The following is an 18675-nucleotide window of genomic DNA, read 5'->3' on the forward strand; positions in this document are numbered from 1 at the left end:
CAGGTGTCATGTACATGTCGAAGACTTGTTTCATTCTTTAGAAAAAATAAAAATAAAACTTAGCTTTCTGGAAAAACACATCAACTTGAAGAAGGCTCCGTATGCCATAACCCAATGCGTTGTGATTATGAGTAAAAATAGAAAAGCACTAACTTGTGCCAAAGCTATAATCTTGACAAATGACTGCCAGTTGCACGGTATTCAAACACGGTTCATCACTATCAATGCCAGCGAAAGCAACGTCGTGTGTAGTGAATACGTAAATGAGCCACCGAAAGTGGCAACCAGAGTGTGAAAGTGTGCCCAGCTTCATTGGTGGCCAATCAGTCGGTGAGCCAACAAAACTACACATAAGTGTTAGTTTTCACCTCAACCACCGATTTTATTGTAATTCTCGCAGGCATCAACTTATCATGTACGTACTCATGCTTCGCAGTTATTTTTCTTTACATTCTAATGTTATTGTTGTGTCTGCTGTGTTGTGATTGTAAGTACAAGTAGTGCGTGCTATTTATGGTTTTCATTGCAGTCTATATACATACATTCGACAAATACATATACTGCATCGAAAAAATATTTTCTTAAGAAAACCAAAATCCCATTTTACCTAATTTCTCGCTGGCGTTTTATTTGCATCGTTGATTAGCAGCACTGTAAGGCAGTAACGGCTCAGCAAATGAGGTGTAAGTACACCAATGCGCTTTGTATCAGAGCTACTAACTCTGTCAGTGAATTATATGCGAAGAAAGATAGTTCGCGATGACTCTGAAAATAAAAATATCATAAGAAGTCCATTGATCTGAGAACAAGCGTTTTATTACGAAAATTCGTTATCGCTTTCAACTGAACCCCAAAAGCATATTACACAAGATTGAGCTCCACGACGAGATGGTAAAACATATTTAAAGAAGAACACCAAGTTTTGTAGGAGACATATTTTTTTTTGAATAAACACCAACGACGTTAATTTAAAAATTCTCCTGAATTTAATGTCAAATAAGATCTATTTTCGTTTTGTGCAAAACCATGAATATAGTAATAGTATATATGTGTATATATAGTAATATTATACTATATATATATATATAGTAATAGTATATATGTATATATAGTAAACTGAGATATCATACCATTATCATATATAGCATCTAAAATGCAAAACAACGTACCATAAAAAATCGAAATTGTTTATTGCTTAAGTTCATCAATCGTCGCTGGCTTATTGGCATGGACCATAGACTTGACATAGCCTCACAGGAAATAGTCTAAAGGCATCAAATCGCACGACCGAGGCGGCCAATTGGGTGGGCCATTTCGTGAGATAATTCGTTCATCAAAACTTGGTTTTCAGTAAATTGATTGCGACATTGTGCCGTCCGGTTGTAACCAGATATTTTCCAAGTCCATATCTTCCAATTCGAGCTAAAAACATTCGGTCATCATTGAGCAGTAGCGATTGCCATTCACGTGCCGGTCTTGATCAAAGAACATGCCAGAAGAAGAAGTACGGCTTAATGACGCCGCCAGCCCATAAACCGCACCAGACCGTAACTTTTTTTGGTATGCATTGGTGACTCATGGAATACATATGGATTGCTGCGTGACCAATAATGCATATTTTGCTTATTGACGAATCAATTCAGATAGAAATGAGCCTCGGCACTGAAGATGATTTTTCAATGAAAATCCGAATAATTGAAATTGAGAACGACGTGTGAGAGACTGATTTGAGACACTATAGGGACTTCTTTGTCTCACTGGTACGGAAAAATTTTGTACCGTGTTTATGGATTCAAATTTTTTAATAGGACGATTATGATTACCATAAATTAGTCGTAGCGCTCTTAAAGTTGAGACCACTGACTTCGAATTTTGATAGTAATTTTTAATAATTTCGATTCGCTGTTGGATCGCATATCTTCCCTGATAAAATGGCAAACCTTACTGAAGATATGATAGAGATATGGCATCATTTGCTGCCTCTATCGGCCTACTTTTTGTTTAGCCTCCCTACAAGTTACAAGAACTTGACTTTAATAAGTCAGCAGCTACATACATATATGCTATAGTTATGCGATCTGAACAATTTCTTCTAAAATTTTACCGTTGCCTTAGAGAATAATCCATGTCATATTTATGAATTATCTCGTCAAATAAAAAAGTTTTTCATACAAGACCATGATTCCGATCGTTCAGTACGTAAGGCAGCTATATACAAAAGTGGTCCGATATTAGCGATTACACCAAATGCGCAGCTGCTTACAGAGAAAAGCACGTGCAAATTTTTAAATAGATATATATAGAACTGATATACAGGCGGACGTGGGTAAACGGACTCAGTTCGTCACCTTAAAAAAAGTTCGGTCGTCAGTTGAATTAATGAAAAGATTACAGATAGTAAAGAACATAGTAACAAAATCTGGTATGCCACCGCTCCGGAAAAGCGAACCAAGTAACTAACATATGAATAATATGATTTCCGCTGATTCTTCTAGAATAACTAATGATCGATTCTTCGTAAACTTTTGTTTCGCTATACATACATATGTATGTACATATGTACACATATCTCTTTTATTTTTTTGAATTTATTTTTTTGCATTGTAAGATTTTCCAGCTTACCGTTAATAGCGCATATGGCAATTTCCCCAGATTTGACAAATGACTTCAACTGAGAAACGAAAGAAAACTTAATCACTCAGATTTCCTGTTCAACCCAAATAAAATTTAAATAAATAATTCAAGGTCAAAAGTGGGAAAACGCAAGGGTTCAGCTGAGAAAGCATACAAATATACACATACACACCCATAACGAAAGTACACCAAAGCGACTGTGTGCTTGTACGTTCGGTAAGTGACTGACGGAATGACTTTCCGTCCTCTGGTTCCTTCCTCGTTACTGCCCCCAATGCTTGAGCAGTTGTCAAATACTAAGTTGATGTCATTGGTGCACATCCATCCGCATAGCGGAGCACTTTTGTCAAATAATTCGAAAATGTATGCAAATACATGCAGATCCGCTTTCGCTGCGCTACTTTTTAACATTAACGTATTTTTCGGCGATGAATTGTCAAAATCCTAAAGCCGAGCAGTCTTGCATTTCTCTAAGACACGCAACAGCAAAGAGCAGCAAAGCAAGGATATTCAAATAATGCAAATAATAAATGCGTAAATCTTTTAAAAATGTGTACCTTTCCGTCTGAAAAGTTTGGCAGGTGCGGCTCAATCAATGCTGATGTTCTTCATGAAATCAACAAACACATAGATACACACATTTCAACTCTTTCAATTGTTGAGCTGAAAACAATAGCAATGCTTTTGTGCCTTGATTCCGTTGAATTTCTCAAGAACGCTGGGATTTATTCTTGTTCCACAATAAATCAAAAAATGGCTTTGGCTTTCACATGAACAATGACTTCAACATATGTATTTGATGTATATGTCTGCTAATATGTAATATACAAAAAGATATTTAATATCGTTTTGGTTGTGGAATCCTGCAATTGCTATAAAATTAAAACGATTGAAACAACGAATACTTGCTTCAGACCAAGTCCTCGTAGAACATATACTTTACTACACGGTTACAGGCGACCAAATGTAGTTCCTGTTCAATACAAATACGGCTCTGACGACCGAGTACAGGCGGAATACATAGTATCACCAGCGATGAGAAACTGCTACGCCCTACCAGCCAGGATCCAGAAGCCTAATAGCCTACTCATCTTAAATGATTCAAATTACAGGAATCGAGATATGTAAGCAAAGCAATTAATAATTCCGAGCTATTACCATTGTTTTAATTATTATTAGCATTGTTTTAAAGACCGACGAGACTGGAGCCGGCATTCGCATCCTGTTATTTAAGAGGCGCACTGCTTTGATGCGTTAGACAGGGTATGGAAAGCAATATCTCATCTTCTTAGATATTAATCAAATTTCTAGCTCTAATAAATTAAATTATTCTTTATTTATTGAGGTTCTGTGTTCCACCAAGAAATTTTGAGAATATACACATATGTAATAAAATATAAAGTTAGGTCCATACCTCTCCCAGCACTCATATGATGAATGTAAAGAGTGATCCATTTCGAGGTTCCCTACTTCTTTAAAGAAAAAGCACAGAAACTTCAAATTAAATTGGACACTTTTATTATCACTCGAAAGAACATTCTTTAGCATTTATTTTTTGAAGATTATCTCTTTCAAATGTGGGACGCGTGTACGTTTCAAATGGTTCATCAATTGAGTCCAGCAATTCAACTGGTAACTGGCGAATGCCACGCGCAAAGTGGGACTGGCCGCATGGACTTTAGATTTTATATCCTCACGGAAAAAAATCTATCGGTGTGATATCACATGATCTTGGTGGCCATTCGACCAGCCTAAAACGTGAAATTATCTGCTCACCGAAGTGTTCTCTCCATAAAACCATTGAGAGAAGTGGCGTGGTCTTCTGGAAACAAGGCAACAAAAAGTCGGTTTTCATAGCACGATAACGATCGCCAATGACGCCATAAAAGTCATATTTTATTATAATCCATTAAGGGTTTCGTTGTCTAATGTAAGTAGTTTTTCCCACACCTGTAAATACATCAACGCTTTTTATTTTTACAAATTGAAACAGAGCAAACTTTCGCCTACACCTGAATTTAGCACTTTTATACTTGTTACAATTACGTTCTGCTTAAATTTTCAAAACCGATGATATAACTGCAGGTTTTCAGCTTCTTCTTCACCTTTAAGTTACGTTACATTAATCTGGTAGGCCAATAAGCCACGCATAGACCAGTTTTAGTCGCAGACTCTGGGGCCTCACTATCGATACTTCTTCCTAAGTTATACCCTGTGGGATCCAGATGCATACAATGTAGTCTTGTCATTGCGTAACAAGTGCCTTGCAGTAGACATTTCCTGCAGTCGCCAACACACAGTGACCAGTTAGTATTCCGATCATGCTCCTACAGTCTCTTCTATCGACTTTTAGAGTTTTGAACCCAACTAGCTCATTCCATCGGGTTTGATTTTTTTTACCACGCTTCTGTCGAGATCGTGCAGATGCAATACAAATCACGTTGTCGGGTTTTAGCCATACACCATTCTTGGCAATCTCGTCCACTATATCACTGCCCTCGATGACTTTGTGGCCTGGCACCTAGTAGAAGTGAAGTTGCTTGCATAACTTTCCAATTCTGCCCTGCTTAACAAGATATTTCTGCCCAATATGCAATATGAGGTTACTGTCCTAAAAGGTTTCGTTATGCCTATCTCTGGACAACGTATTCCCGCACCAGCTCCATCGCCCATTTTCGAGCCATTAGAATACTTAGATGTTCAGAGTGTTGCGCGTAGCTAACATATCTTTCCGCCAACTATCTTTTCCTATGTTTACTTTGAAGCTTCTTTCTTTTCCTTCATGTAATCGGGCGTTTACCAACTGCCAATACCGACCGACCAATCCCCGAAGTTTCTATAAATAATTTATCTTGCAACCGGTAGTCGTACCAGTTCAGGAGCGACCTTTCGCATATAAAGCATTTCTAGATTTTCACACTCTTTCTTCCACGTTGTAATTCTACAGCACTTTGCTATCCGAGACTAACCCAAGGTACTTGGTGTGGTCCATTTATTGAAGGGAACCTCCTTAGAGGAATTTTTCTTCGCTTCAGCCTGTACATACTTTTTACATGAAATTTCTGAATTTATATAAATTGAAAAAATATTTGCATTTGGACAGTGGTGGAATTTAACTTTTCTGCACTTATTAAACTCATTTTTTTAAAAGTGAGTTGAAAAACTCAATATCTGCAACTATAAGCAAATCCGCTAAAATTTTGCATGATAAAAATTAACGAGGATTTTTGGTGTAAAGTCTTAGAAATATGGTTTGAGTTATTCTCTTCCAGAAGATAGCAGAGATTGTCATCAAATTATGGAGCGCGTTTCAGTTTTAATTGACATCTATTGTTGAGTCTGAAATTTAAGCCAGACCTAAAGTTCTACCTATCATGTAATGGCTTGCTTAATGGATGTCAATGTCCATGTATAAATAAGCAACAAGTCCAGATGATGTCAATATCAGATTTTTAATTAGCGATTAACATTTATGGCTATGGTGTTTTGATAAAGTTATTTTTGACTAACAAAACCTTAATTACTTGTTCATCAACTTTAATTGCTGAATGCCCTTGAAATAATATCTCCAAATAACAGACACGTTTCCAACAGATAGCCACTAGTTAAAATTAAATAAAATTATAAAATTACCTGCTTATGTTATCCGGTTTGCCATAAAGAAGTATATTCGCTCTGTCTGAGCAGAGTGTTCGTCGGCAACAGCCTTGGAAGTTTTCAAGTGTCGTTTTGGAGTGGCGACAATTAGCTGGGATTATTTGATTACAATGCTAATTGCCACAAGTTTTACATAACCGCAGTCAAAAGCGCTCTCTCGAGCTTTGTACGTACATAAATACGTTAACCTCTTCCAGTAGGCTGTAATCTTCAGCCAATAATTTCTCTGGGCATATCTGTAAACTGCTTAGTAGCGATGGAGGTGAAACGTGGACGACGCTACATAAATTCGTACACAATAATTTTTTATCAGCACAACCGCGCCTTGGCTCCTCCTAATTACACACCCAAGTAATTTAAACTTTACACAGATACATTCCCCAACGGCTTAGAGAAAGTTACTTCCGTTCACTTCCTTATCAGGGTTTTATTACAAACGCTGAGGATATTGCTTGCTTATGCTAGCCCTTCAACTTCCCTTCAACACAGGTGGATATTAAAAAGTGCCTGCGCCGCTAATATATACAAATTATACTTTCAACACGTCTCGTATCACTGCCGCACCAACAACACATTTTAAATATTGGCTGGGATATTAAAGTGGCAAAAACTTTTGTTGCGACCAGATAAGCGTAAGGAATTTTAAACCCAACACCTCAACCGTGAGTTTAATAAGTAGTCGGCTTTACAAAAAGTTAGTGGTCCTGTAAAACTGAAATATGTATAGTAAAATGAAGAAGAAATGTTTGACATCGAAATACGTTAACAACGAAATAATTATTTGGCGCTTTGGTGAGTATCTTCGCTTGTGTGATGAATGTGAGCCTTATGTTTTAAAGCACATCGAAGGTCAGAGTATTATGATATGGTCGTTCGTAATTGACCCATAATGCCTTTAAATACTTTATAGAGATATGTATGTTATAGAGTGTTGATATTACCTTTTAGCTTTTTTTGAGTTTTTGGCTCCTTCAAGAGCCTGACGAACAATCAAATCAAAAAACCACTCATCTGCCTTTTCACGTTACAGACACCGAACTAGAACGTTCATGTTAATCTTCAAGTGCTTTTTCTCAAAGCTATGTTTCTTGAAGGCGTTACCCCAGTAGCGCGAAAACCGCCCTAAAGATGTTAATGCAATTTTAACAGCTTTTTTTAAACATAAAAAGCTAATGCCTGGTGCAATTTTTTTAATTTCTATTTTTTATAAACTTTTAACTGTTGGATCTTTTCTGGAAATCTGGGAAACAATTTTCTTTCTGGCAATTTCTTAATTTAACAAGAAAAGCTTAGATTACGTTTATATATTAATAAAAGAAATATATTTGTCTGATTGATTCTAGATGAATCTCCATATCTCCATGATAATAATGAGCTTCGGCTGGAAATCAAAGGATATAAAAAATACAAAATTATAAGAGCAGGATTCTTTGGGTCTAACCTTATGTGGAAAATAGGGAAACTAGGTAAGCTCTGAAAAGATTTTCGACTTCTTCAAAAGTTGCTTAAAACAATGGAAGCTAGAAAAGATTTAATTTCTAGCAACACCTCTAATATAAAGTGTGCTACAAAATTACTTTCTGGAGTTGAAGATGGTAAAGAACAAAATATCAATAGAGCTGATATTTATTCTTGAGATCTCACCAGATACTCGGTGAGGCAAAAACGGCATAAAATAAGATATGTGCTGATTATTTTTTCGTTGTTGTGGGTACTCGGGCTCAATTCTTTAATAATATTTGAACAATTCAGACTTTGAAGCATGCAGTGCCCTAATTTTGATTTCAAATGCCCTAGGCACAAATATATGAATTGTTAAGACCGGCTAAGTTCTAAAGTTATCACATATAGATTTCCGTCCTGCTTATTTGCAGACGGAAAGAACATTTTTACCTAAAATTAAGAAAAACTACTATGGCTTTTCGAATTTCTCGAAAAGAGGTTTTTAATAGCCAAGCCCAATTAGCTTAGAAAAGTATTCGGCTCCCCATTAGTACGTAAAAACGGTCCACGCTGAGATGAGGTGCTAAAAACATACATATATGGCAATTTCTTGAGTGACTTTGAAAATGTTTTTTTTTTTCGCCAAGCATAAATGTCTTTTCGCAAAGCCGTTGTTGAATGACACTTGCCATAAATAGTACTTATTGGACTTAACTTTTCGACACATAAAAAATAGCCAAGAATATTACTTTTCACCACTATTGGGTATTTTAGTACTGTGTGAAAAAATAACATTGATGCTACTAGTAAAAATACTATATGTGTATGTTTATTAAATCCACGAAGAGTCCAATATTTAAACAAACGAAGCAGTGCGCTCTCCTAAGCTTAAGGGATTCATATATTAAGTCACTTACTTCCGCTCAATCGGCCATCTCTTACGCCGAATTCTAACCTACATATGTACACACAATGCAAAGATATTTACTCTCTTTATTACTTTTGGTGCTGTTGCCAAATTTCCAGGCAATCATTATTATTTTATTTTGGAAGCGCTCAGCAGGAGTTGTTGCTTCACTTTTCGTATCATTGCATAATATTATTTTTATTGCTTCCTTCGAATATGTGTTGTTTAAGAAGAGCAGAAAACTTGAGAAGGTGATAAAGTGTCCATTTGAAGTAAAGTACAGGCGACCCACTGTTGGGCCATAAATTTTGAGGGATTCAAACAGAAATGCGTTCATATATTTATAAAAAAAATACGAAATATAGAAAGGCGTAAGTACTACACTTTTTCTGACTTTTTGTTACATTTCTTAGAGCATCAACCTTAATTAGAACAGTGTCAAAATTTCATGTTATTTGAGCAAATCGATCTCATGGTTTTGCTTCCAAAGTGATGCTAACTCGATGGTTGAAGCGTTTTTTATACTCGATTTAAAAGGCAAACGTCTGAAATCAGCTAAAAACAGATACAAGACACCTCGCGATCAAAGGAAATGTAGTGTAATTTCTTCTTCTTTTTTGGCACTACAACAGTGGAATGCTTTGACCTAACTAACGCATTCATACAGCTCTTGGTTCCATCTTCTGTTATAACAGCACCAATGTCTATCTTCTTCTTCTTCTTAATTGGCGTAGACACTGCTTACGCGACTGTTGCCGAGTTAACAACAGCGCGCCAGTCGTTTCTTCTTTTCGCTGCGTAGCGATATTCACCGTGGCCAACGCGCAAGGGACCATAAATCTTTCGCAGAACTTTTCTCTCTCTGCACCATATAGCACAACGGGAATTATGAGTGACTTATAGAATTTGGTTTTTGTTCGTCGAGAGAGGATTTTGCTTCTCAATTGCCTACTCAGTCCGAAATAGCACCTGTTGGCAAGTGTTATCCTGGATTTCCAGGCTGACATTTTTTTTTGGGTTTCCGCTGGTTCCAAGATAGACGAAATGCAAAGCTGTGACTGCCAACAGTCACGTGAGAGCCAAGTCGGGAGTGCGACGACTGTTTGTTTGATGCCAGGAGATAGTTCGTCTTGCCGTCGTTCACTGCCAGACCCATTTGTTTTGCTTTCTTGTCCAGTCTGGAGAAAGCAGAACTAACGACGCGGGTGTTGAGGATATCAATATCATCGGACTACGCCAGCGACTGTACACTCTTATAATAGATGGTACCTGCTCGATTAAGTTCTGCAGCTCGAACTATTTTCTCCAGCAGCAGATTGAAGAAGTCGCACGATACGGAGTCATCTTGTCTGAAACCTTGTTTGGTATCGAACGGCTCAGATAGGTCCTTCCCGATCCTGACGGAGGTTTTGGTGTTGCTCAACGTCAGTTAACAAGCCGTATCAGTTCCAAATTCAGACACCGCGGCATAAAGACAGCTCCTTTTCGTGCTGTCGAAAATAGCTTTGAAATCGACGAAGAGGTGGTGTGTGTTGATTCTCCTTTCACGGGTTTTTTCCAAAATTAGGCGCAAGGTGAATATCTGGTCGATTGTTGATTGGCCAGGTCCAAAACCACACTGACTTGCCTAAAGCCAATCAGTTTGTTGCAGGGGCGCTTTAATCTTTCACACAATACGCTCGAAAGAACGTTATATGCGATGTTGAGGAGGCTTATCCCACGGTAGTTAGCGCAGATTGTGGGGTCTCCTCTTTTATGGATTGGGCATAGCACACTTAAATTCCAATCGTTGGACATGCTTTCGTCCGACCATATTTTACAATGAAGCTGATGCATGCTCCTTATCACTTCTTCGCCGCCGTGTTTGAATAGCTCGGCCGGCAATCCATCGACTCCCGCCGCTTTGTTGTTCTTCAGGCGGGTAATTGCTATTCGAACTTCTTCATGGTCGGGCAGTGGAACGTCTGCTTCATCGTCATCGATTGGGGAATCGGGTTCACCTTCTCCTGACGTTTTACGTTCACTGCCACTCAGCAGGCTGGAGGAGTGTTCCCTCTATAATTTGAGTATGCTCAGGGCATCGGTGACTAGATCACCTTTGGGGTTTCTACAAGAGTATGACCGGTCGTGAAACCTTCTGTAAGACGCCGCATTTTAGAAGAATTTTTGATCAAGCACTAAAATTTAAGTTGCTTCAAATGAAATATTATTTTTTATACCCGGAACAAGATATTAATTTTGAGTTTGAAAAAATACGTCGGATGTCCTATATAGTATATGTAGAAGATCAGCGTGACGAGCTGAGTCGATTAAGCTATGACCGTCTGTTCGGCCGTCTCACATATGCGGGAACTAGTCCTTAAGATAACTCGGTCTAAAATTTTGTCCATGATATTTTTTCTTCAAGAAGGTGCTCATTTGACTGAACTGCCGATATCGGACCACTTTAGCATACAGCTACTATACAAATTGAAGGATCAAAATTAAGTGGTTGTATGGGAAGCTTTTTCGTTTCACAAGATAGCTTCGCGAAATTTGACACGGATCCAAACGAATTGTTCCATTTAGCTCCCATACAAGCTGACCGATCAAACTCAAGTCTAGTATCTGGCCTAGTATATTCTCGAAATTTAACATGAATTATTATCCAAAACAACGGAAAAATCTCTAAAAAAAAAGTGTTTAGATCGCACCAGTATAGCATGTAGCTGCCATACAAACAAGGGTTCTCTGAAGAGTATTATAGCATGTTGTTGCAAACTATAATAGTTTTGTTATCTAACGGTTATTTTTATCGCATAAAGCTAAGCGAGCTAAATATGGGTTTATATATGTACATAGTACAAACGGTCAGGATAACGAGGCGAGTTGTATTCCCAGCGACTGTGTTTCATTCTGTCCATCCGTCTGTATAAGCGATAACTTGAGTAAAAATTTAAATATCTTGATGAAACTTAGTAAACGTGGTTTTCTCAAAAATTAAAAAAAAAAACAGAATAAACGGGCTTTTCGGCAAAATCAATTTACTTTATTCAAAATAGTCTCCTTCCACTGTCCAAAAGCATGTCGAGCGAGTGTTTTAGCTCGTTGGCCGGTATGGCCCCGAGTATGTCGGTGCAAGCCTTTTAAATGGCCTCTGTGTTTGCATAACGCTTTCCCTTCATGGGTAAATTTATTTTTCCGAAAAGGAAGAAGTCGCACGGTGCCGTATCAAGTACGGGGAGTAGTTAATGGTTAAAATGTGATTTTTGGTCGCCCTTCGAATGTTGGATTCTGAGCAATTTTTGGTCGTCAGTCAACTTGTGCGGAATAACCTGTGCACACACCTTTCGTAAGCCCAAATGTTCGGTCAAAATGCGATAAGTCAATATTTTGGAGATGTTCAATTCCATCTTCATGAATTTCAATAATGATTTCGGCTTATTTTTGATGAAATCAAGCACAGTTTCGATGGAATTTCCGGTGATCACGGATTTTGATTAGCCCACTTGTTTATATCCTCACGACCACTTTGAAAACGTGGAAACCACTCGTGCTCTCTGCTACGGTATAGGCAATCATTGCCATTAACTTGTTTCATCAATTCAATCGTTTCGGTAAAATTTTACCAATTTTAAAACAAAATTTAATGTTGGCTCTTTGTTCCAAGCTCATTTTCGCACCGATAACACAAACATACTGACACTTAAAACGGAATAACTTCACTTCCAATCAATGAAATGCCATCACTTGAAAATCGACAAAAACAGCAGATAACGCACCAGTCGACATATAGATGGCGCCACCAGGGGGCGCTAGATTCAAAAAGTCCTGTTTTCTTTGGAACGCACCTTGTATTATACGTAATCGAACCACCATTCACCTACAAAGCGCTATTAAATCGAAAATCTACAGGGTTTTTCCGGAAAGTATAGGACTGATTTTTTCCCACGGCAACTATACTTCGGAGCGTGCGCGCACCGACTGGATTCGGCACAGCGCGTTCGTAGCTAACGAACGAATTGTCTCCGAGCACGTGGAGAGTTAGGACAAACGTCGTGCAGCCCAGATGTAGTTTCGTTTTCTTGCCTGAAAATTCCGATGAAAGGCAAACATTTTGAGATGACAGGGCGATCCAAGGTATAAGCACCTGGGCTCTCAAGGCTATTCCGGAGAACGCTTTCGTGACGGCTTCAATTGTTGGAAACTTCGCTGGCAGTGTTGCACCGACGCAGAAGGAGACTATTTTGAGAGTTTTTCAAGAATTGTAATGATTGGTTCAATAAATTTTTTCAAATCGACTCAGTCCTATATTTCCAAAAGAATATATTGTACATATTTTGAAAACCACTGAAGCTAAAGCAATAAAATTGACCTAGAACAAAACTTATAATGACCATTTCTGACAATATGAAAATGAATGAAAACGAATGATTCTTAAAGTGTGATGAATCAATAACAAAATGCGTCAGAGACATTAAGCTTTACACACAGTGTGATACAAGAGGGCTTAATGGGAGCCGTCCACCGCCCAGATTTAGGATATTTCCGGATCTACTAGACCAACTTCAACCAAATTTGGTACTTCGGACCCGTCTACTTCTCATAGACCTTAATTTTCATTTTCACACGATTTTTTCACACCACTACACAAATCTAGCACCAACCAATACATTCGGACAAAGCTTTGCACAAATAGTCCTTTTAAGGTAAGAAAATTTTAGAGCAAAAGTTGTCAACATCGGACCATAACTCGCTCAAGTCCCTACATTCCGAATATGGGGTCCACATATATTGCGGATGGCTGACTTTTTTTCCAAAAATGTCGACCTCTTTGTGAGATGTGTTATTGATGTTCAGTGCTACTTTGATAATAATATACGCTTGCGAAAAAAATGGGTTCAATCAAATCAAATGTCTTTATGCTACATACCAATATCGGCCAATGTGGGAGTAATTTTATTGAAATTGAAGAAGTGTTTTTCTTTTAACGGTGCATATTTGAACATAGAATTAATAAAATCGGTTGAAAACTCTCCTTAGACCCCAAATAATTTACAAACCTAATGCACCTAAAGGTATTTGTAATGGCTGCAGTAAATATAATTTATAATATATTTTAAATTCAGCCGAAAGCCTTTGATGCTAGCGCTGCGTACTTTAGTTTATTTAATAATTTGTTTATTATGTAAGCTTTAATAAAATAAAATAAAAATAAAATAAAATAAAAAATATTTTAATTATAGTATTATATTGTATTGTATAAATATTGTCATTTTCGCTATAACTACTTCTCACGTATTTAAAAAGAAAAGCTGGAAGCTTTGGCGGATCTTTAATTCATTTTTAAACATTGAATATTGTGTTTCAAAGACACGAGTTTTCCAAACCTACATTATTTGAAAGTTATATACCACATTCTACATGCCTACATATTTATGAATGTACAAACAAGTACAACAATGCAGAGCAATCAGCAGCTCCGCCCACAGCAAATAATAAAACAAAATAAAAACGGTGGAAAAAGCAAAGAAAAATGGGTAATTTCTATTAGTTGAAAGCAAATGTTTGTGAATGCTAAAATTGGACAAAGCATCGGCAATATATTATGATACATGAGTAGGGTATATGGCGACCCGATATGTACATATGTAGAGAGGATAGCCGAGGTACACGCATTTTATTTTCCTTCTTTAACATTTTTTCTCGCACATACTTTCCATTAATGGATTTTGTACTTATTTCTGCTATTTTCCTTTTATGTTCTTCAATAGAATGTAGATGGAAAAATACATACACACATATGTACAAATAAATTCTGAGTACATTCTTTCAAGCTTTCGAAGGCTCCGCCTATTTTCAACGCGCGCGCAATTCCCACTCACTGGCAGCTCCACAGGCAGCGCCTACTTTGCGCCACCGTTTACACACACACATGCACACAACGGATTTGGCCATAAGGCGCTCATTGGAAAGGACGAACGAATCGCAGCATCCTTGTGCACAACGAACGGAAGCAATCGTGTGCGCATACCATTTAGGGGATGTGTGAGTGTATATAACGACGTGCATATGTATGCATGCATCAGTATGCTTGCAATTGGTTTGGCACGATTACTTATATGTGCATATACATAAATATGTAAGCATTAGGTGCCAAAGCTTGGTTGACACTTTAGTAGTTGGCGCAAGTAAATAACAAATAAAAATGGAGCACTCCCCGTAAATACTCAGATATTTCGTCGATGTAAATATACTTATATACTAAAACGGGTATGTACAAATAACATGTAAGTCTATGTGGCAACGCTCAGCTACACCAACTGCAGCTTTATGTAAAGTCAGTGTCCCCAAACCCCACCTTTTGGTCAACAGCGCCTTTTTTCAATTTGTCTAATGAAATTGCAGTGGTGACAATTTTCTGCCACTACATGCACACACTACCAACGAAGATGCCTTTGTGGCGCTTTTCTTACATGACAACTCTGCATATAAATTGAATTTTTGTCATTACCACAAACCGTGTGTGTAGCACCTTTATGACACCTGCCTTTTCCGAGCAGTGATGAATTTTTCCCTTTGAGTTGCCTTACATGGATGTGTACGGGCATATTATTTTTTCGCTTCCATTTAAGTGAAATTCTAAGCTAAAAAAAAAATGAAATTTGTCAAGTAACAATTTCCACTGCAGCGCACATTGCTTGATTTATGGCACAAAGTTGGCGGGAGCGGCAAAGGGCGCTAGTCAGTGTCTCAAGCATGCCACATCTACATGCTCGTCGCAATGATAGCGTTGTAAGTTGAATTCAAAAAAATAATGGCAAGCGGTTTAATAAATGAGTCATTGCATTCCACACACGCTTCAAAATGGAACGCCAGCCGCAAAAGCCGCAATACATGTTGCAAAGTATCTAAAGCATGCTGCCGGTGCTCCTGTGTGTGTGCGATTTTAAATGGAATTTTCCTGTTACACATGTAGCCAAAGCGTCTATGCATACGAGCTTACGACCTCACTGTAATTGCATACGAATTTACTTGTTTGGCGCGTGTTGGTGACGAATCATGAATAAGTACTGATATTGCGAATGAAATTTATAAATATTTCTCATTCAAATTAAAATTGGTCTAATAAGAAAATTTACATTACGTTGCGTTGATTGCGTTTACGTAGAAGGTGAATGCAGAAGCTTACTGGATTTAGCATATGAAATTAGTTTATTTGAAAATCACCATTTTTCAAAGATGAAAAGATAAAATAATAAAAATTATAACAACAAGAAAAAAGTTAACTGCGTTTGCATCGAAGTTATAATACTCTTCATAAATATATAGTGATTCGATCTGAACAAGTTCTTCCGATATTTCACTATTGTCCTAGACTATAGCCCCTGAAAAATTTCACGAACATAACTCGTCAAATTAAAAACGTTTTTCACACAAGTACTTAATTCCAATCGTTCTGTTTGTATGGCAGCTATATGCTATGGTAGCCTGCTATCGGCGATTCCGACAAATGAGCAGCTTCTTGCGGAGACAAAGACTTATGGAAAGGTTTCGATGTCTCAAAAACTGACGAATTAGATCTCGTATCCGAGGCTGTTTTCAACTTTTCATTACCGCATTTTTTACGGCGGGTCCAAAACTCAGCGGACAACCCTGGGGAGCTGCGATTCGCCTTCTCGCTTTAGCTCGCCTTCAACGCGACGTTTTTCGGCTGCCCAGACTGGATTTCTGGCCATTCCCAAGTGAATGGCGCACAGAGAACTCATTTTCACTACGGTAAATTTCTACACATGACTCCATATTTGAATACCGCCTTCGGTGGAACGGTGAGCTGTGCGACATATACAACACCATTGACATAGTTTAGCGAATTAAAAGATAGCGGCTACGCTGGCTAGATCATGTCGTCCGAATGAATGAAAACACTCCAGCTCTGTGAGAACTCGGCGCAGTCCCACCAGGGGAAGTAGAGGAAGAGGAAGACTTCCACTCCGTTGGAAAGACCAATTGGAGGTTAACAACGAAAAGGAAGAACGACAGGCGCGCTGTTTTAAACTCGGCTACAACCTTGTAATCGGTATCTAGACCAATAAAGAGGAAAAAGAAGTTTGCATATACAATATACAGACAGACGGAAAGAGGACGCGCGGAACTACACTATTTCGAGTGGGGTACCGCAAGGCTTACGCCCCCTACTAAGTAGTGGAGAAACATCTAGATGACCACCGGCTCTAATGCAAAATGGGGACCTAGACTTCTAACTAACCCAAAAACAGAGTGGACATGGATGCTTTAGGAGCTATCTTGTTCCGATGCTATCGGGGCCTTACTCCGTACTGTCTGACGTGTACAGAGAGACACTCGTGTTTTAAATGTAAGGGAAAAGGTAAAAACTTCACTAAGCGGTAGTTTTTCGGTGGAAAATTTGACGGTCAAACGGAAAGCTGTCAGCGAAGGCTCAGCAATAATTATGACAAAACTAACTAAGCCATGTACAGTATATGTATTACGGGTCGGTTAGCCGTTGCTATATAAGAGGCTGAGGTCGGAAAAAGTAAGGGTGAGGGACTTAAAACGATTTGCCTCCATTTCTGGCATAATTAAAAGTTGTATAGAAAAAAGTTGTATGGTAAAATTGTAGAAAGACACTGTACTTTTTGACACATTTCTTCACATAACCTCAAAATTTGTGTGAAAAATTCAGATAACCGAGATTTTGGGTTTTTTTACCTTGTTATTTTTTATCTGCAACGAAACTTGTTGATGAACTCAGCGGTTACGTTATAGAAAGCTGTAATTCCAAAAATATACGAGATATCGATAGCTTACTAGTGTATAAATTCCAATATTTATGTAAACTCTTTTCGGCTTACACTGGGTAGAGCGGACTCTGATTGGCAACGTCTATTTGCCTGCTTCCAAGACAATAAATGCATATACACACCTATGAAAATATATGCAACTCTGCGATCTATCACACGGATCAAACACACAGTGTGCCCAAAGCAAGCAAGCGCCAGAAATGATAGCTTTGGCAAACAACCAATCACCACGTGCTGATTAGAGACATATTGACATCTGATCGTGTGACAGGCATCCCAGCGCTATAGCTGTCTCTTATACACATCTAGATGTGTATAAGAGACAGGGATCAAACACACAGTGTGCCCAAAGCAAGCAAGCGCCAGAAATGATAGCTTTGGCAAACAACCAATCACCACGTGCTGATTAGAGACATATTGACATCTGATCGTGTGACAGGCATCCCAGCGCTATAGTCAATCATAAAACGCGAGAAACATTCCCATTGACACTTCCATCAATTTCGCACATCACTTGCAAGAAATGAAAGATTTACGCGCGACAGCTTGACCAATTGAAGGCACGTCTCTCTATTTACTCACATGTCTATATACATACATACATACTCATTTTGCTTGGTAGATTTCCGCATTAGTTGATCTAATAGTTAGTTCCCGATTGGTCACTTTCAACTTTAAATGCCAACTGCCGGACGCATACAACGCTCATTGATCATTGCGAACACTTTAAGGCGATAAGCCAACAATAGACATTCAGAGCTGAGAAATTAAAAAATAATATTTATAAACGAAGGCTGACAAAAACGACGCCTGCTTCGGAGATCGAAGAGACAGTAATGCCAAGCGCCGATTCCCTGCGGAACGCGGCCATATTTGTGCAGTGGGTCGCCGCCGCAGCCATTGCAATATAATGGCTAGCCGTTTGGCGGCCACTACATTGGTATGCACCATATTAGGGGAAAATCCAAAGCACTCGCCAGCCACTGAGTCACAGCGTGCAACCAACCAACCTGCAACTGGCGGCGCTAATGTTTACCTTCTACGTTCTTAATGGCTTTCTTACGCTTTATGGCACTCGCACTCTACTTGCCACATAATGGTAAACAATGCACCGTCTGCTTTCACGTGGCAGATTCCGCTGTTTGCTCTTTTTGGTTAATTTTCACGATCATCGTTAGTTATGACAACGTGCAACACGAGTGTAAACCAGTCGGAGTGTAGCGCCGTGAT

The sequence above is a fragment of the Bactrocera latifrons genome, unplaced genomic scaffold (genome assembly GCF_001853355.1).
Source record: "Bactrocera latifrons isolate USDA-ARS-PBARC rearing strain unplaced genomic scaffold, ASM185335v1 scaffold_174, whole genome shotgun sequence".
Taxonomy (NCBI): Eukaryota; Metazoa; Arthropoda; class Insecta; order Diptera; family Tephritidae; genus Bactrocera; species Bactrocera latifrons.